At 43.9% G+C, this 15,874-nt stretch overlaps 1 long non-coding RNA gene across 1 annotated transcript in view; it reads left to right on the top strand.

Moving 5' to 3' along the window:
- LOC112469551 overlaps nucleotides 1-13,048 on the top strand; it is a 34,783-nt gene extending 21,735 nt beyond the window's left edge. The window contains exon 3 of the long non-coding RNA XR_003042670.1: nucleotides 12,889-13,048. This is a non-coding gene — a long non-coding RNA (uncharacterized LOC112469551). The remainder of the gene's footprint in view (nucleotides 1-12,888) is intronic.
- Nucleotides 13,049-15,874: the final 2,826 nt, after the last annotated feature.

The raw sequence follows: 15,874 nt of genomic DNA, 5'->3' as shown, positions 1-15,874 counted from the left end.
CAAAACAACTTCAATTTAATAAAGTTTTTAGTTGTCCCTGAAGAATAATGTCATTTTAACCTTCATTTCTGAGGACTGTTTTTTATTTTTTATTTTTTTTCTTTGACCAGCTCTTCTGAACTTAGGTACAACTCCAAATGGTCTGGTCCTCTAATTCTCCTTTTATGCATTCTTTTGCAAAGGCTGCTAGTTTCATATCTTCTCCTTCTGTAACCAAAAGCCTGATTTTTATTTATTTATTTTTTGTTGAGGGTATAGCAGTATACCAAGATAAAGGACTCTCTTTCTCAGCCTCTCTTTCACCTGGATGTCGGCCAGTGACTTAAGCTCTAGTGAATGAAAGGTGAATGCTATGTGTGGGCTTATGGGAAGGTTCCAGGGACTGACTTGTATGGACAATGCACTCCTTTGCTTTTTCTCTGTCTTCCTACCTACTGCTTGGAACATGGACACAGTGGCTGAAATCCAGCAGTCATCCTGGATCATGAGGTAACTGTGAAGATGGAAGCCATTCTCTAAGGAGGACCCTGGATCTCTAATGACTGTGGCGCTATGATACCAGCCCTGGATTGCTTACCTCCACACTCCTTTCTGACTGTTTAGGTCAAAGTTATTTCAGGTTTTCCAACATATGCAGCTGAACTTAACTGATACCCTTGCTGTGTGGAGGCTTCACAGTGTGTCCTCCACACCATCTTGAAGGTGACTTACACATACTAGGTACTTGGTAAATGTCCGACAAGTTAAATGTCCAGTGGCATTGAGGTGGCGAATTTAGGGGCTCCAGCTGCTCTGACCTCTGCCCTTCCTGCTGTAGATTAAATTACTCGAGACCTTTTGTTTTTTGTATCCCAACAGCCAGGAAGGAATTTCCCAGTCGTCTGTGCAGGACTTTAGGGCCCGAGGCGCAAATATTTTGACAAAGCAGTGGACAGTAGGCCTTTGAGATTCCAGCTACATGCATGCGTTATTTCAAAGGAAAATCTAAAGGCTCGGCACTTCTCTGAATCTACTCAAGAAACTGGACGTGGTGGTTCGAATGATGTCAGAGAAGGCCACCATGGAATCTTTCGCTATCATTTGGAGGCTGTACTTTCCACAGCGCCTGCCAGAAACTTGCTGTCAGGGGAGTCTTTGGAAAGTGACTGTTAAGGAGCCTTGATTGCCAGCTATTGACAAGGGGTCTGCCTTCTCAGTGGCAACCTCGGAGGTGGTCTTGGCCAGACCAGCCTGTCCCTGACGCATGCTAGAGTCTGTCGGCCAGGCCGACACGCCCCTCTTTGGGGCCCAGGAGAACATGCTGGTTTCCTGGAAGCATTTAGGCTAAGACTCTGCCCCTAAGAAAATGATATTGTTTTTGCAAGTATGGACTAATGGGAGCATATTTAAAACTCCCTCAACAGGAAAGCTCCTTACAAAGAAATACAGTGTTAAAAAACAAAACAAAACAAAAAACGACCAAAAAGCAAAACCTAGGAGGTGAATTGGCTTTTCACGGATGCCAAGGAGTGTATTTCAAAACAGGTTTCGTTGACGACAGGGACTTGGACGGAGGAGGAGGGGGAGGTGGAGCCACACCCCTCTGTGGGAAACAGTGAATTCCATGGCAAACCCCAGTGGCTCAAAAGTGTTTGCTTCTCCTGGAAATAGTTATAGAAATACGCAATCCCTGAAAGGCAACATCTGGCTGGACAGAGGCAAGTTGGCAGATACTCAATCCAAATAGATGGAGGTGACATTGTGCAGAAGTAAGGAAGCAGCCTGAGAAAACGGCCAGTGACTTTTAGGACACTTCTGTCCTTTCCTGGGCTTGACTTCTTCCCTGGAGCTGCAGGTCGTCCCTGTCTTTCTAAGAGACAGATGCAGATCCCAGAGCCCAGTTACCAGCCTCCTCCCCTTCCGAGGCTTCCATGGAGGAAAGGGGCCTCCCACAGCCCCGGCTGGTACCCAGAGCCAAGCTGTGTTTGTTGTCTAGGGAACATATCCCGGGCCAGTGCTCTGTGGTCAGCCTTGACTTGTCATCTGCTTCCAGTGCAATTTGAGGTGTTGATTTAGATGGTTAGAAATGTCTCTGCTCACTCAGTGATTTCTCAAGGCGGCCATGTGCTTGTTCTTACTGACCCAGTCCAGAACCTGGGGGGAGCGGCGGGGGCGGGGGGAGCTCCACAGCTTTCCCAGGAAAGTAGCTTTTCTCTCACAGTCCCTTCTCCCTGCCACATTTGGAGGGGCTCGGCTTTGGAATTCTTGAAACCCCAGAGCCAACCCCTTTTTTTTCCTCTTCGATTTTGCCTCTCCCAGCTGGTGACAAAAGCAGAATAGCATCTTCATGGATTTATAACCATTGAGGGTTTTTTCTTTTTTCTTTTTTTATAGCATGTGAGATATTTTCAAGTCAAGAATGCAGTTCTAATAAATCTAGTGAATCTGTCATGGATTTTCTGAAACCAAGCTTCTATGCAAAGCTATGGTAATGACATTTTGAAGGAACTTACTGAAAATATGGGCCTTTAGAGCAAGTTTTTGCAGAGGATGCATTTTCCCATAAAAATGCTTTCTGTAGCAGTTTCGTTCACTGATTCTGCAGCCTCTGGCTGTGGTTTTGCAGAGCCTGCAGGCAACATTTTTAGAGGCCTGAATTTGACTTCTCTTTGGTCTCTTCAGCTTTCGAGCACTCGAGGAAGATTTAGAGAAGGCCAAATCTCTTCACAAGTTAAGAGGTCATAGAATAAATCCCTATAGGAATTCAAGAGGGCTACCTGCTTTTGAATAAATAGTCGTTAGCATGACATGGATAAAGTCCTGTTCGTCACATCTAGAGGGGACTCAAGAATGCAGCTCATTTTGGTTCAAGGGGTTAAAAGAGCTGAGAGACCTTGGAGCCCTAAGTCCCATGAACTTCCACTTCTGCCACTTGTGTTTTGTGCTATCTTGGATGAGAAGTCCCTTGACCTTTCTGAACCTCAGTTTCCTTACCTGTAAAATCATACTGCCTAACCCAGTGTCTTTTTTTTTATATGATTCCTTTACCTCTAAAAGTGACATTTATTCAAAGAAAAAAAAAAATGACAAGATGTCTATTTATTGTCTCCCTTCCTGCCCTGTTCCTGCTCCTTGTCTATATGATTCCTTTACCTCTAAAAGTGACATTTATTTAAAGAAAAAAAAATGACAAGATGTCTATCTATTGTCTCCCTTCCTGCCCTGTTCCTGCTCCTCGTTAGTCCCCCAGGGGTTGAACCCAGCTGGGGCGAGGTGGCAGACCAGCCCCTCTGAGAAGAGGGCAGCGACATTGAGGGACATTCTCAATGGAGGTGTTGTAGAGAGTTTCAGTGTCTTGACGAGTCTTTTTCTTCTGTCACCATGTTAATAGCCGTATCCTTATGGCCAAAACATCCACCAAGACTAACTCTATGGATGTGGTTTTTGGGAAGGTCATAGTTGATGACTAAAGAAACCTGCTGCACGTGAGTGCTCTGGTCCGCAGGTCAGTGGTCATCTGTATTCAGTTAGAGCCTAAATGAAACTTGCTCATGATTACATCCCATTTCTTTGGGTCAAGATTTCCATGCACGGAAGGGATAGTGAAGTTTTGGGTGTGCATCTTCTAAGTATCTTTTTATGTGCATCAATAAAAAGGCACGTTGTGTTGATGGTTTCTGAACTGTGAAATACTCTGAAAATATCACTTATCAAGATGATGATTCTTTCACTTCACCCATTCTGTTGCCTTCATTGCTCCCACCATCACTGGAGTGGACATTTTGTCTCTCATACTCGCATGGTGTCTTGTTCCTGCTGTGTCAGTGCCTTTGAGTGGGTCGCCATTCTGTTCTCCTCCTAATTTGGGAGCCTCAACCTTTGCTTTTCCTGCTCTCAGGTAAGATTTTCTCTTCCCAAATCTATTCTGTCTAGGCTCCCTGTTTTCTGTAGCATTCTTTGCATTGTCATCTGCCTGCCATCTTTGGCTCTTTCCTATTTTTGAAGGGTGTGTGGGGAGGGGAGAGGGGTTGACTTTGCTCTTAGGTTTGGGGACCCCCAAGAAGGTGATCCATTAGTCTGACTTTTTCTGTGCTCCCTGCACATTCCTCTCCGTCAGCCTAGATGTGTCCCTTTCCCCAGGGTTATGAGAAGACAAGAAAGCTCTTAGAAGGTGTTGGCCATTTTTAACCTAGTGGGGCTACAACTTGTATTTAATATGCATACTTTTCATTCATTCATTCATTCATTCAATACACATATTTACCAAGAGCCCACTGTATACCAGGTCATACATTACCTTAAGGTTATGGCAGCTTATATTGTAGAGACCTAGTGGAGGAGATGCCAGTAAAGACACAAAGACATGTCAGTGGATGATAGCAGCTCAGAAGAACTCAGAAGCCAGTGGCAGGATAAGATGGATTGCGAAGATGGTGGAGAATCCTACTTTATGGGGATGGTCTTTTCTAAAAGATGGGCAGAAAGAAGTTGAGACCTGAAGGAAAATCTGGAGTGTGGCTACCTGGGAGAAGGGCACTGAGAAAAGGGGACAAGGACATTTATGGCCCGAAGGCACTAGGCATAAGAGCAGGAGGGTGCTTGGCGTGTTTTGAGAACAGCAAAGAGGCCATGTAACTGTAGGGGAGTGAGTGAGGGGAGAGTGTTCTGAGAGGAGATGATGGGAAATGGGGGTGCAGAGCATGCCAGATTTTGCAGGTCATCTTGAGGATTTTATTCGAATGGGAATTGGAAGCCAGTTAAGGGTTTTGAGAAGGGAGGAGGCAGGCAGCCCAGTTAGGAGCCTCGTGCAGTAGCTCAGGACTTTCTGTGGAATTTGTCTTGCCGTCATTACAGGGCGGCCAGGGCATGTTGATGTGGTAGATAGAGCAGAGTCAGTGAAGGAGGCAAAGCCCTGACGGTGGGAGTGAAAAGCCTGGAATGAACATCTCAGGAATCCAGATGCCTGCCTCATCCCATGGGTCCTCATTCAAAAATGTGTTTAAAAATGTGACACACACAAGAGCATAGTAATCAAACTCCCAGGAAAATGCTGCGTAAATCCAAAAAATTAGTATGCGTACTGACCCAATGGCCAGAGTTATTCATAGTGCTGCGCTCTGAATACATTCTGAAACATAATTTTTTAAATTAATTCATTGATGTATCAAAATATTGAGTGCTCACCAAATAGTAAGCCAGTACTGACTGTACTAGTCGATACTAGAATTTATGACCGTTGTCTTATTCCTGGTCAGTTCCCATGCCACTTGGAAGGTTGGGCCATCTGTCTCTTTGACACGAGTGTTCTTGTTACCTGATGGGGTAGAATTGGTAACTGTTGAATCATCTGCTTGCTGCTGGCAGAGTCCAGTCATTAGCCCCTGCGGAAGAGTGGACTTCCCAAGTGGCTTTCTATATATGTGAGGAGTTTCAAGACATTTTGTTACTGCAGCGAGAACTACGTTTTAGTGTTTATAGATCTTGACTCGCTTTGCTATACCTTTCCTGATGTCTGGGTCTATTCTTCTCTTTCTCTGTTTTTGGCAAATACGATAAAAAAAAAAAGTTCCTCATCACCTTCATTTCCGAGTTGTGTCTAGTCTTACCGCCCAAAAAAATCTTTAAAGAAATAACTGAAAAATAGGCCCAGTGTGAGTGAGATTTATCAGAAAGCTCAGTAGAAAAATGTATAGCCTTTTTGCTACTGAAAACAAAAGGCCCCTTTTAGATATTTAAATGAAGCCCAAAAAAGGGATTCTGACATTTTGTTCCATGTCTGAAAGTATTATTATTCTGTTTACTATCTTCAAAGACATGGAGCTGAGAGGGTGGGGTGGAAGTTAAGTGACCTGGTTAAATTAAATATCCACGTCCTGTTGAAACCTTACAGTAAGGGAGATGCTCAGAAAGAAAATACCCTATCCCAAGAAGTGGATTCCCAAAAGCAACTGAGGATGGAACACACCTTGTTATATGGGACCTCGAGCATCAGGGCCGATGTACATACATTCATAAGCTGAAATCATTTCCTTTGATGGAGACCTTTGTCCCGAGTGCCTCCTCAGAGGCGAATCTCTTTTCTCAAATGTGCACTGCTTAGTTGTTCCCTTTGGACTCACAGAGCTAATTATTCAGAAATGTCACTTTCAAGCCCCAGAGCAAAGTTTGTGCAGTCTTCCTAGAGCTGACCTTCTGGAGACTGTGCACTTTTCCACCAGTCGACATACAACCTTCTGGCCTCCTTTTTGATGAGAGGGAATGCTCTTAAAATTGCTGTTTGACCTCCAACCCCTTGTCACGTGTCCATTCATTAAGGGACATTAGGAACTAAACATTGTAGAGATTAAGGGATTAGCCCTGCCCTCCAGGACCCTGCAGTCTGTAATGGGGAAGTAGAGAAGTAGAGAAGTGCTCAGTAGAAAAATGAGCTTGGACTGAGGTGAGAGCTTGGACTGAGGTGAGCACTGGGGTGCATGTGTGTGTGTGAGGTGGAGGCTGGGGTCGAAAGGCAGGAAACCTGGTCACGGCAGGTAGGGAAGGTGAGACCTGAGAAGAGTGGGCGTTGGCCAGGCAAGCTCATGGAAGCCATGGAGCATGGTGCCTTTGGAGGCCCCTAGCCTGCCCTTGGGGAGTCTTACGTGGCCCAGGGTTGTTAGGGACGTGGTTTTGTGTGCCATGCTAAAGAGCTTCTACTTTTATCCTGACCATAAAGGAAGAAACCACTGAATAATTTTTAAGCTGAAGTACAAATGTAGTGGACAAATTTGAAAAGATCACACTGGTCATACAGAGCATGGATTGGAAGAAAATAAGACTGGAGGCCAATTTAATAGGCCATCGCTGATGGCCTGGTGAGACACACATGGCACAAATTAGGATACCAGCATGGGAACTGGATAGGTGTGAGATATTCTGGAGGTGGGGTCACAAGAAGCATTCACTCGCTGATGTGGTACATGAAGGAGAGGAAGACTCTAGGACGCTTCTGGGTTTCTGAGAGGGGATGGCATTGACGTTGATGGCATGTTCCAGGGTAAGTCAGGAGTTTTTAGAAAGGACTAAATAGTCCCAGGACTGTTAGGGCTGTTAGACTGTTGAAAGTTACTACAACAAGATTAGGTGTGGTTCTAAGTTGTCGGACCAGAGAGCTGTTTTTCTTTTGAGAAAAATGTAGAGAAACAAGTCCAATAAAACCCTGTGTGGTTTGAAAAACCAAACTCTTAGAAGGGACCTAGGAACCAAGTTCCCTCCAGAGCATCTTCAGTGTCTGCTACCTTGTATCAAGGCCTTGCCCTTTTGGAGATTGACAAGTGGCGATGATTTCTTCCATTTTGGAATATTAAAGGCACACGCCTTCAGCCCTCAGCCTGGAAAGTGTTTGTGGTTCTCTCCAGTGAAACTCATTCAGGTGGGCAGAAATATGTCCTCATTGGGGACATGTGACTGCATGCTTACAAGGAAGCATGGTCTAGTAAAGTAGGCTGGTAAGGACTTCGAGTGTGACAGACCAGACGCCCTCAGAATCCCAGCTCTGTCATCTGATGACTTATGACCTTGTCCAAATTACTGAAACTCTCTTCAGTTCTCCTGTTTTACAAGGTTGTTAGGAAGAGTAAATGTGGACTGAGTTGACAGGGGAGCTGTTTATATTACCGTTGGACGAGAACCCTGGCTTTCTGCTTATGACCTAAATGATGCTTGGTCCCTTGGGCAGAAAGCCATCTCCACTTCTACTCCCTTCCAGCTGGTTAGGTCAATAGATGGAAGAGGACTTTGAGAACCTTCCCATTATTTCCTGCCTCTTCCTAGGCAGACTTTTCTGACTGTGACTGTGTGGTGCCAGTGTGTGTGTGTGTGTGTGCACGCGCACACGTGCATGTGTGTGTTTTGGGGTGGGGCGAGTGAATACAAGGAGGCTCCATAATAATTGAAAGAGGAAAAAATGAATCTAAATACATCTGTTGCTGTATCATCTGTTAAAAACCTGTAAAAAAGCTTATGTTAACTATTAGAAAAACTGAAAACAGAACCTAGCAAAACTACTTTTTCAAAATATCAGACCTTCGCTCCCTCATTTTATCATGGCTTATGAGGGTACTCTTCTATTCTTGTATTAAACATGATGCATCTGTGGGCTTTAGTTTCTTTTCTCTTTTGTCAAAAAGAGATAAAATGCAATCTTTTTCTTACTAAGAGTGAAATTTATTGTGTTGGTGTCTTATCAGATTCAGTGGAGAAAATGAGGCTCACTTGAAAATGACAAGATAGTACATCTGTGGTATTTGTATTTTAATACAAGTCTGAAAATAAGCTGTAACAACTTAGAGAACACAATTAATACTGTACCACAAAGACCAAGTTTTAAAAGAGCCCAACTTTTGAAGGAATTTATTAAAATTTATCAAATTTATACTCTATTGGATAGTGATATTGGCAATATTTTTCTCAAATCAAGACATTACAGAAGAGTCTCCTATACAGGGGCTCTAGCCATAGACAGAAATTTTTCTGATATGAGCTAGTTTCTGAGCCTTCTTTAGAATTTGAGCTTATCTTCTCCCAGAGCCAGGAGGCCTAGCTCATCAAAGCTGTCCAGAGGCCGTCTTCAGCCTCTTGGACCCACTCAGTGCTGCTGGCTCAGCATGCATTCATTCATGCATTCTTTTATTACACCAACTATGTTGTCACTGGAGAGTCAAAACCAGATCTGGCTGTTCTTGCCTTCAGGGACCTTACAGTGTAGCTATTCTGACATTTCTGCCATGTACTGTTCAGCTCTCCCCACTTTTCTTCTTTCTCTTCTTTGATGTGGGTAATTTCATTGGCCTTTGGCTCGGCTTCTATATGGAGCTTCTTCCTATCTTGCAATACCTCTCTGAGAGCCTTCATGCTGCTTTTCCACCTCTTTCCTAGTATTGAAAAGTTATATATTTTAAGCCGTGAGTATTAAGTGCTTCTTGGAAAATTCCATCAAGGCTCATATTTTCCAAGTTCACTGTTGATTGCTCCACTAGCGTTCACAGCCTTTTAATGTGACATCCCTAGGTTTCCTTTGGGACAGGTTTGGGTTGACTTCCTTCCTCTGCCAGGAGGGCAACCAGCCAGTGACGGTTTTAAGTTTGCATTGGAATCAGCCCGATGTCAGGGATGTGCCTGAAAGTAATCCTTGAGGTTCTCATTCATTGCTGGTCCTGGCTGGAGTCCCTTAGGCCAGTGAGGTCCAGAACACCCCTAACGCCAGCCTGCAGTGTCTTCACTCATTCACAAGACTTTCGTTCTCAAGTCATCGTTCCGTACAGAGAAAAACGAAGGATAGGATCTAGGGAAAACTTTGTCCTTTGATTGTTTTGTTATCCTTCCCTCTAACGACTGTTCCTGGTCGTGCTCACCTCTGTGTGTCTTATCTTTGATGTGATTATTTTGATGTTTTCTCTAAGTATATAAATGGATGATAGTTACCAAGTAAGTATGAGATGGAATCCCAGACTCTCAGATTTGGAAGAAACTGCCCATACTGAGGGGCTGACACTAGAGTCACTTCTCAAATCTGCCCCTGAGTGATTTCCTCCACTAATGGGGAACTCATCATCTCCTGAAGCAGCCCATTTTATCTTTAGGCGTCTTTGTTAGACCCCCGCCCCCCCATCCCCCCGCCCCCCGCCACACACACACAATTAAATTGGAATTTGTGTTCTTGGCACATCTACTCTTTGTCCCTTGTTCTAACCTTTGGAGCCACACAGAGCAAGTTTAATCCCCTGTCAAGTCACATGACAGCCCTTCCGGTATTTATATTTGATTACAGTTTGTTGTGTTCTTAACCCATTTCATTCCCCTCCGTCTCTACCCTGGTGCCTTCTCTACCCTAACTTCTTGGTCTTGAAACATCCTGGTCACTCTTTTCTTAAGCCAGACTCTTGCTGATCAGCCCCAAGCAGAGGAGGCTCCCTAAGTCACCAGGGAGGGGACCTGAGCATGCTGAGCAGCAGGACTCACTTGGCTAATGTGGCTGCAAGGCTGATGGCCCCTTTGTCCTCAGGACCCCTTGCACATTCCCCTGAGGCTATGCGCTTAGGTGAAAAGGCAGCTATTCTGAAATAGTTGGGGAAGTTGTTCTTGATTTTAGGGGCATCTACAGGATGGCTAATTGCCCTGCCCTGCTGAATCTGGATGTACAATTTCCAGAGATCACAGTGGTGTTTGACAAGCCTCTCACCATGAACATGTCATCAACAGTGCTTGCCAAGCCTTAAAAAAAAAAAAAAAAAGATTTGCTTCTGTGCCTCACCCATCCTGTAGTCAAATAGTTGGTTTCTTCAGGGCCTTTGATTCTTTCCATTAAACTTCATTTTGTTATGCTTGATCCATTGATCCAGTCTGCTGATCTATTTGGCTCCTTAAGTCTCTCACAATGCATTGTCTGTTTCTGTTTCCTGTGGTTCTAGTGGTCCAGGGTACCAGCTGTAGGGTGAGAGAGACATGGGTGTAAATTCCACATCCTCCACCGACTGGATGCTTGGTTTTGGGCAAGAGCATAGTGAAGGGTCTTCTGAGACAGTTGACAGAGCAGATGAGTGGTGTCTCAAGGAACCCAAGAGCAGAAGGCAGGAGCCTCAGGAAATCAGAACCAGGGACACTGAAACACGTTCTCATCTCATCCCTGCTTCTCTCTGAACATTAAAAAAAATTTTTTTTTTCTTTTCTGGAGGCTGACTTCTCCTGTCTGCTTATGTGGTAGGCGGAGTAATGCCCCCTACCCAAAATATGTCCACACCCTAATTCTGCAACCTGTGACTATGTCATCTCACATGGAAAAAAGGATACGATTAAAGTAAGGGCCTTGAATGGGAGATTCTCCTGGGCTCAGTGTCATCACAAGGTCCTTATCAGGGATAGAGGGAGGCACGAGTGTGAAAGTTAGAAAAGGGGGAGAGAGGATGGAAGCAAGGTCAGAGAAGATGCTACACTGCTGGCTTTGACAGTGGGGGAATGGGCCAACTGAGAAATGCATGCTACCTTTGGAAGCCGGAAAAGGCAAAGGGGCAGATTTTCCACTAAAGCCTCCAGAAGGAACTCAGTCTTGTCACCACCTTGATTTCAGCCTAGTGAGACTTCAGACCTCCATTACAATAAAAATCAGCGTGTGTTGTTTTAAGCCACTAAGTCACAAGTATCTCCTTGCCTTGAAGTTTTCCTCCATGTCACCTACCCTCTTGCAATAATGAACTCTCTCCGGCAGCGCTTCGGAGGCCCTGGGGTTTGTTTCTGCTTTCTCGCTTCCTTCATCACCATCGTCTGCCTCAGGGCCTGGTCCAGGCCCTTTATGGCGTGAGTTCTTGGTAAATGTCTTTGGAACCAGAGAGCTCGAGTGAAACCTGATGATGCATTTCAGAAATCCAGCTGTGTGATTTTTTTATAGTTCTCCGCACCCCCCTCCTCCAGCCCCTGCAGCTCAGCAGCCCTGCCAGAAAAGGAACAAGGCCAGTCCCTGGTAATTTTTCTGAGCAGGCTTGCAGATGGCCTAAGTGTTCTTTCACCATGCTTGGAATCCCTGCTCTAGGGTCTTTGTGTGGTGGATCCACCTGCTTTTGGAGACTGAACTATAGCCATGTTTTTATACTCTTCAAATATCAGAGATTGAATTAAAAAAAAAAAAAAACCTGCAGAAATATGGTTTGATGCCTTCTATTCCTTTAATGTACTACAGTTGAAAATGTGCTTCTACCTTCAGTCTCATTTAATCTCCATGGTAGCCCTTGAAGTGGCCAGCCCCTTTTCAGTTTGTTAAGCGTTTTTCTTGTGAGGATGGGAGCGACGATATCCCCGCTCTTTACAAGGGTGAGCTGGAAACCCACCAATGCTTTTCATGGGTCAGAGTTCAAGGTGGTGACTTGCCCAGTCTTGCTTGTGTGATTAGGAGATACTTCTGTTCCCCAGGCTGTTGGAACCACAGCTCTCCACCTCTTCAGAGTTGTCAGGCCCATTCTCATTTTCCCCTGATAATTCTGCAAGCCCCTTGAATTCTACTTTCCCTTCTCATTAAGCTGGCACCCTTCTGTGACTTCTTCCATCCCTGCTGTTATCACGGCCTCCTTGCCATCTGGGCCTGTAGCTGTCAGCTGGCCATCTTCCTTCTGGTTTGAACTGGAGATACTCTGGAAAGGCCTCCCAGATCAGCACCTGTTCTGGGGCCTTATCTCATGTCTCCTGTCGGGGCACACACAGCATACTCAGTTGCTGCTGGCTGGGCGCTGTCCTCATACTCAGCCTCATAATCCTCTGCAAGTGGTCCCCAAACTGCAAACTGGATGAGTTCCAAAAGTTTATTTTGTAATTAGTTGATTGTTTGGAGTTAGAATGCATCTTCTTGGGGATTCAGTGTCATACCTGGTGGTTGGGTTCCAGGTCCACAGCCAACATCTGTTGTACTTGTGGCATAGCCAGACTCTTGAGTCATGAAGAGAATAGGCTTTGGAGTCAGATAGGCCTAGGTGAGTTCTGGCTCTGCCACAGCTATCGGGGTGACCTTGGGAAAGTGATTTAACCCCCTTAAGCCTCAGTTGCCTCACCTGCAAAATGGTGATAAGTAATACCTACCTGGCAGGGTTGCTGAATAATGTATAAAAAGTGCTTAACATAGTACTTGGCACATACTCAGTGAATGGTCAGTATTAGTTATTACTGTATTATTAATTATGTGTTTAGTTTGTTTAATAGCATCAGATACCTCATCATTATTTATGCTGCCATTTCTGTGGGTAAACTGACTCCAAGGTCAAACTCTGTGTTAGCGACTCATTGAAATGCCTGTTTTTTTCCTTCTGGCGGTCTCAGATTGCTGGGGGAGCTGAGGAGGAGTCTCCTTCCTCCCTTCTTTCGTTCAGTTCATAAATAATTGCGTTATATCAGGTATGCTCTGGGCACTGAGGGCAAAATGGTGAGAAGACCAAGATAGTCCCTGTTCTCCTGGATCTTACAGTCTGGTGAGGGAGACAGACATTGATGAAAATCAAAGCATCATGAAATGCAAAAATAGAGCTGCTGTGAGGAGCGGAGCTGGACGTGGTGCTGCCAGGTATTTGGTGGGCCTCTGGGTTGGATCTGGGTCGTTGGGTGGCAGACACTGTCTTCACCTGGGTGGCTTTGGACTTGGGCAGCACTGGATTCAGATCGAAGCAGGAGTGGTGGTGGCTTGGTCTCCAGCAGGTATCGCGACATCAAGGACACTTATCAGAGACAAGCGTTGCTGGAGAGGAAAGACGTCCTGCTTTCTAGTCAGGGTGCTGAGTCTCAGGTGGTGCTTATTAAGGATTGGTTTAAGTGGGACTTTAACTTGGCCACTCCTTATATTCAACCCAAATAACACCCCAGTCCACGCTTCTTGTCACTGCAGCTTCTGATCACAAAGCAAGGTTAATTAGCATCTTTCTCCCTGTAATTGTCTCCATTTCATTTCTCATTTTTCACTCCTTCTTTCTTGCTCTGCTCTCTACTTCTCTTTTTCCTCCTGTTTGATTTCTCCTGTTCTGCTGTGCAACTAATTCAGCTCTTTTGTTTTTCATCCAATTTATGTTTCTCTTTTGGAGAAGCATTTTCTGTGACTCTGAGATGGAGGAGAAGTGGGTAGAGTTCTCTCTGACATGAGCAACTTGGTATGTAGGTTTTGCTTAATGTTCCCATAAACTATGCTCCGATGTTACGTTCTCTGGGGAAGGTACATCTCACGTTTGCCCAGCTCTCTCTTTACTCCTTTTCCTTCCACAAGACACAGTTTGCAAGTTTCTTAGTCATTTAGTTCTACTGTTAAGCTCGTGGAAAACTGTGCACAGCTCATCAGTGATCACCATGTAGAACATAGTCACGCCCACCTTGTGCAGTACATGAGCTTGGGAACTCGCTGCATGTCTCTTCGGGTACCTGCGATGTGGTGCTCTGCATTCACTAGGGCCTGGAAGATTGTTTGCTCTGTTCTTCCTGGCAGAGGTGTAATCCAGGAGCAGTGTTTTGAGATCTAACGAGGACAAGATGCTCGATGATCTGTTGGAGGATGCGAGTATCTCCATTCTGGCCGCCCAACAGGCTGGAGGTGTAGATTGTGTCAGGAATTGCAAGTGTTGGCTTTGAAGTGATCACACTGAGAAAAGGGGTAGCAATAAAAGCAGAGAGAGAAAAGATAACAAGAATCCTGTCATCCAGCTGTACAGAGCCACTAAACATTTGATATATATAAGAAAATTAATTGTTCACGAGCTTTTTCTAATCGGTTCCTTGAGGGCTGAGTTTTCATCTTACCACTTCTCCTTTTTAAGGAGTCATCAAACCAAAATACCCTAACTGTATTACAAATATATGAAACGATCTTACTGAAGTGAATCATTACTGACCACAGCAGTGGGTTTGACTGCCTGGTGGCTTTTTAAAAAAAGTTACTTAAATTTATTTTAGAATAGATTTACAAGAAAATTATGAAGATAATTCAGAGTTTCCCTATCACCTCCTCCCCACCAGTTTCTTCTATTATTCAGAGATACGATTTGTCACAATTAAGGGGCAAATGTTGACAAATTATGTTTAACTAGAGTCCGTACTATATTAAGATTTGTTTAGTTTTTATCTAATATCTGTTTTTTGTTTCAGGAACTCAGCCAGAAGACCATATTACATTTAGTTGTCGTGTCTCCGTAGGCTTCTCTTGGCTGTGATAGTTTCTGAGACTTTTCTTGTTTTTGATGACTTTGATAGTTTTGAGGAGTACTCATTTTACAGGATGCCCCTCTATTGGAATGTGTCTTTTTCATGATAAGACTGGGGTAGGGCTTTTCAGGAGGTAAAGTGCCATTTTCATCACAGTACTTAGTATCAGTATGACTTATCACACTATTGATGTTGATCTTGATAAAGTATGGACCTGGATGAGGTCGTGTTAGGTTTCTCCACTGTAAAGTTATTCTTTTTTATCCTTTCAATATTGTCTTCTCTGGAACGAAGTCACTATATGCTGCCTACACTTAGTGAGGTATTATTCTCCCCTTCCTTTAGGGCAGAGTATCTAAATCAGTTATTTGGAATTCTGTATGGGAAATTTGTCTGTTCTTCCCCATTTATGTATTTATTCAATCATTTGCTTATATTAGTATGTACTCATGGATATTTATTTTTACACTTTGCTTTCTAATTCAATACTACTTATTTTGTTGCTCAAAGTATTCCAGCTTTGGCCTTTGGGAGCTCTATGTCTCTTTGACATACCTCCATCACTGTGGGTTTTTTTTTTTTTTTTTTTTTTAAGCACTTCCTTACTTTATGACATGACAAGATACTCCAGGCTCATCTTGTATATTTCCTGCTCTGATCCTAGAATCAGCCATTTCTTCAAGAGGCCCTGGTTCCTTTTATTGAAGAATTCGTTGGTCTTAGAAACCTAGATCTGGGCACTAGGTATGCTCATTGGAGTGTTGTTAATTCTAAGCCCCTTTGGCTGACAGAGCAAGGAAAGACATGTGTAGACTATATATAAACTTCTATATATAAATGTAACCATTTGCATCAATATTAAGCTAAATATGAATTTATATAGATGTCTCCAGCTCTAATCCATTATCATGTAGATCATTCTAGGCTTCTTCTCTTGCATGTCTATAACCTCTCACTCCAACAGGCTTCTACCATCTGCCATCCATCTACTTATTTAATTCCAGTATACATGTATAGTGGTTTCAGAATCGTTAACCCATCCCTCTGTGAAAAGCATTTTTATCAATTACACACAGTAAAATACTTATGTATAGTTTCTTTTGCTTTTGGTTTTAGAGATTCCACTTATTTCCAGAATCATTTAAATCATTACTTTTTCCCCTCACCCACTTCAGTAAGATCATTTCATATATTTGTAATA

The sequence above is a fragment of the Pteropus alecto genome, unplaced genomic scaffold (assembly GCF_000325575.1).
Source record: "Pteropus alecto unplaced genomic scaffold, ASM32557v1 scaffold86, whole genome shotgun sequence".
Classification (NCBI taxonomy): domain Eukaryota; kingdom Metazoa; phylum Chordata; class Mammalia; order Chiroptera; family Pteropodidae; genus Pteropus; species Pteropus alecto.
This window is presented reverse-complemented; position numbering and strand designations above follow the sequence as displayed.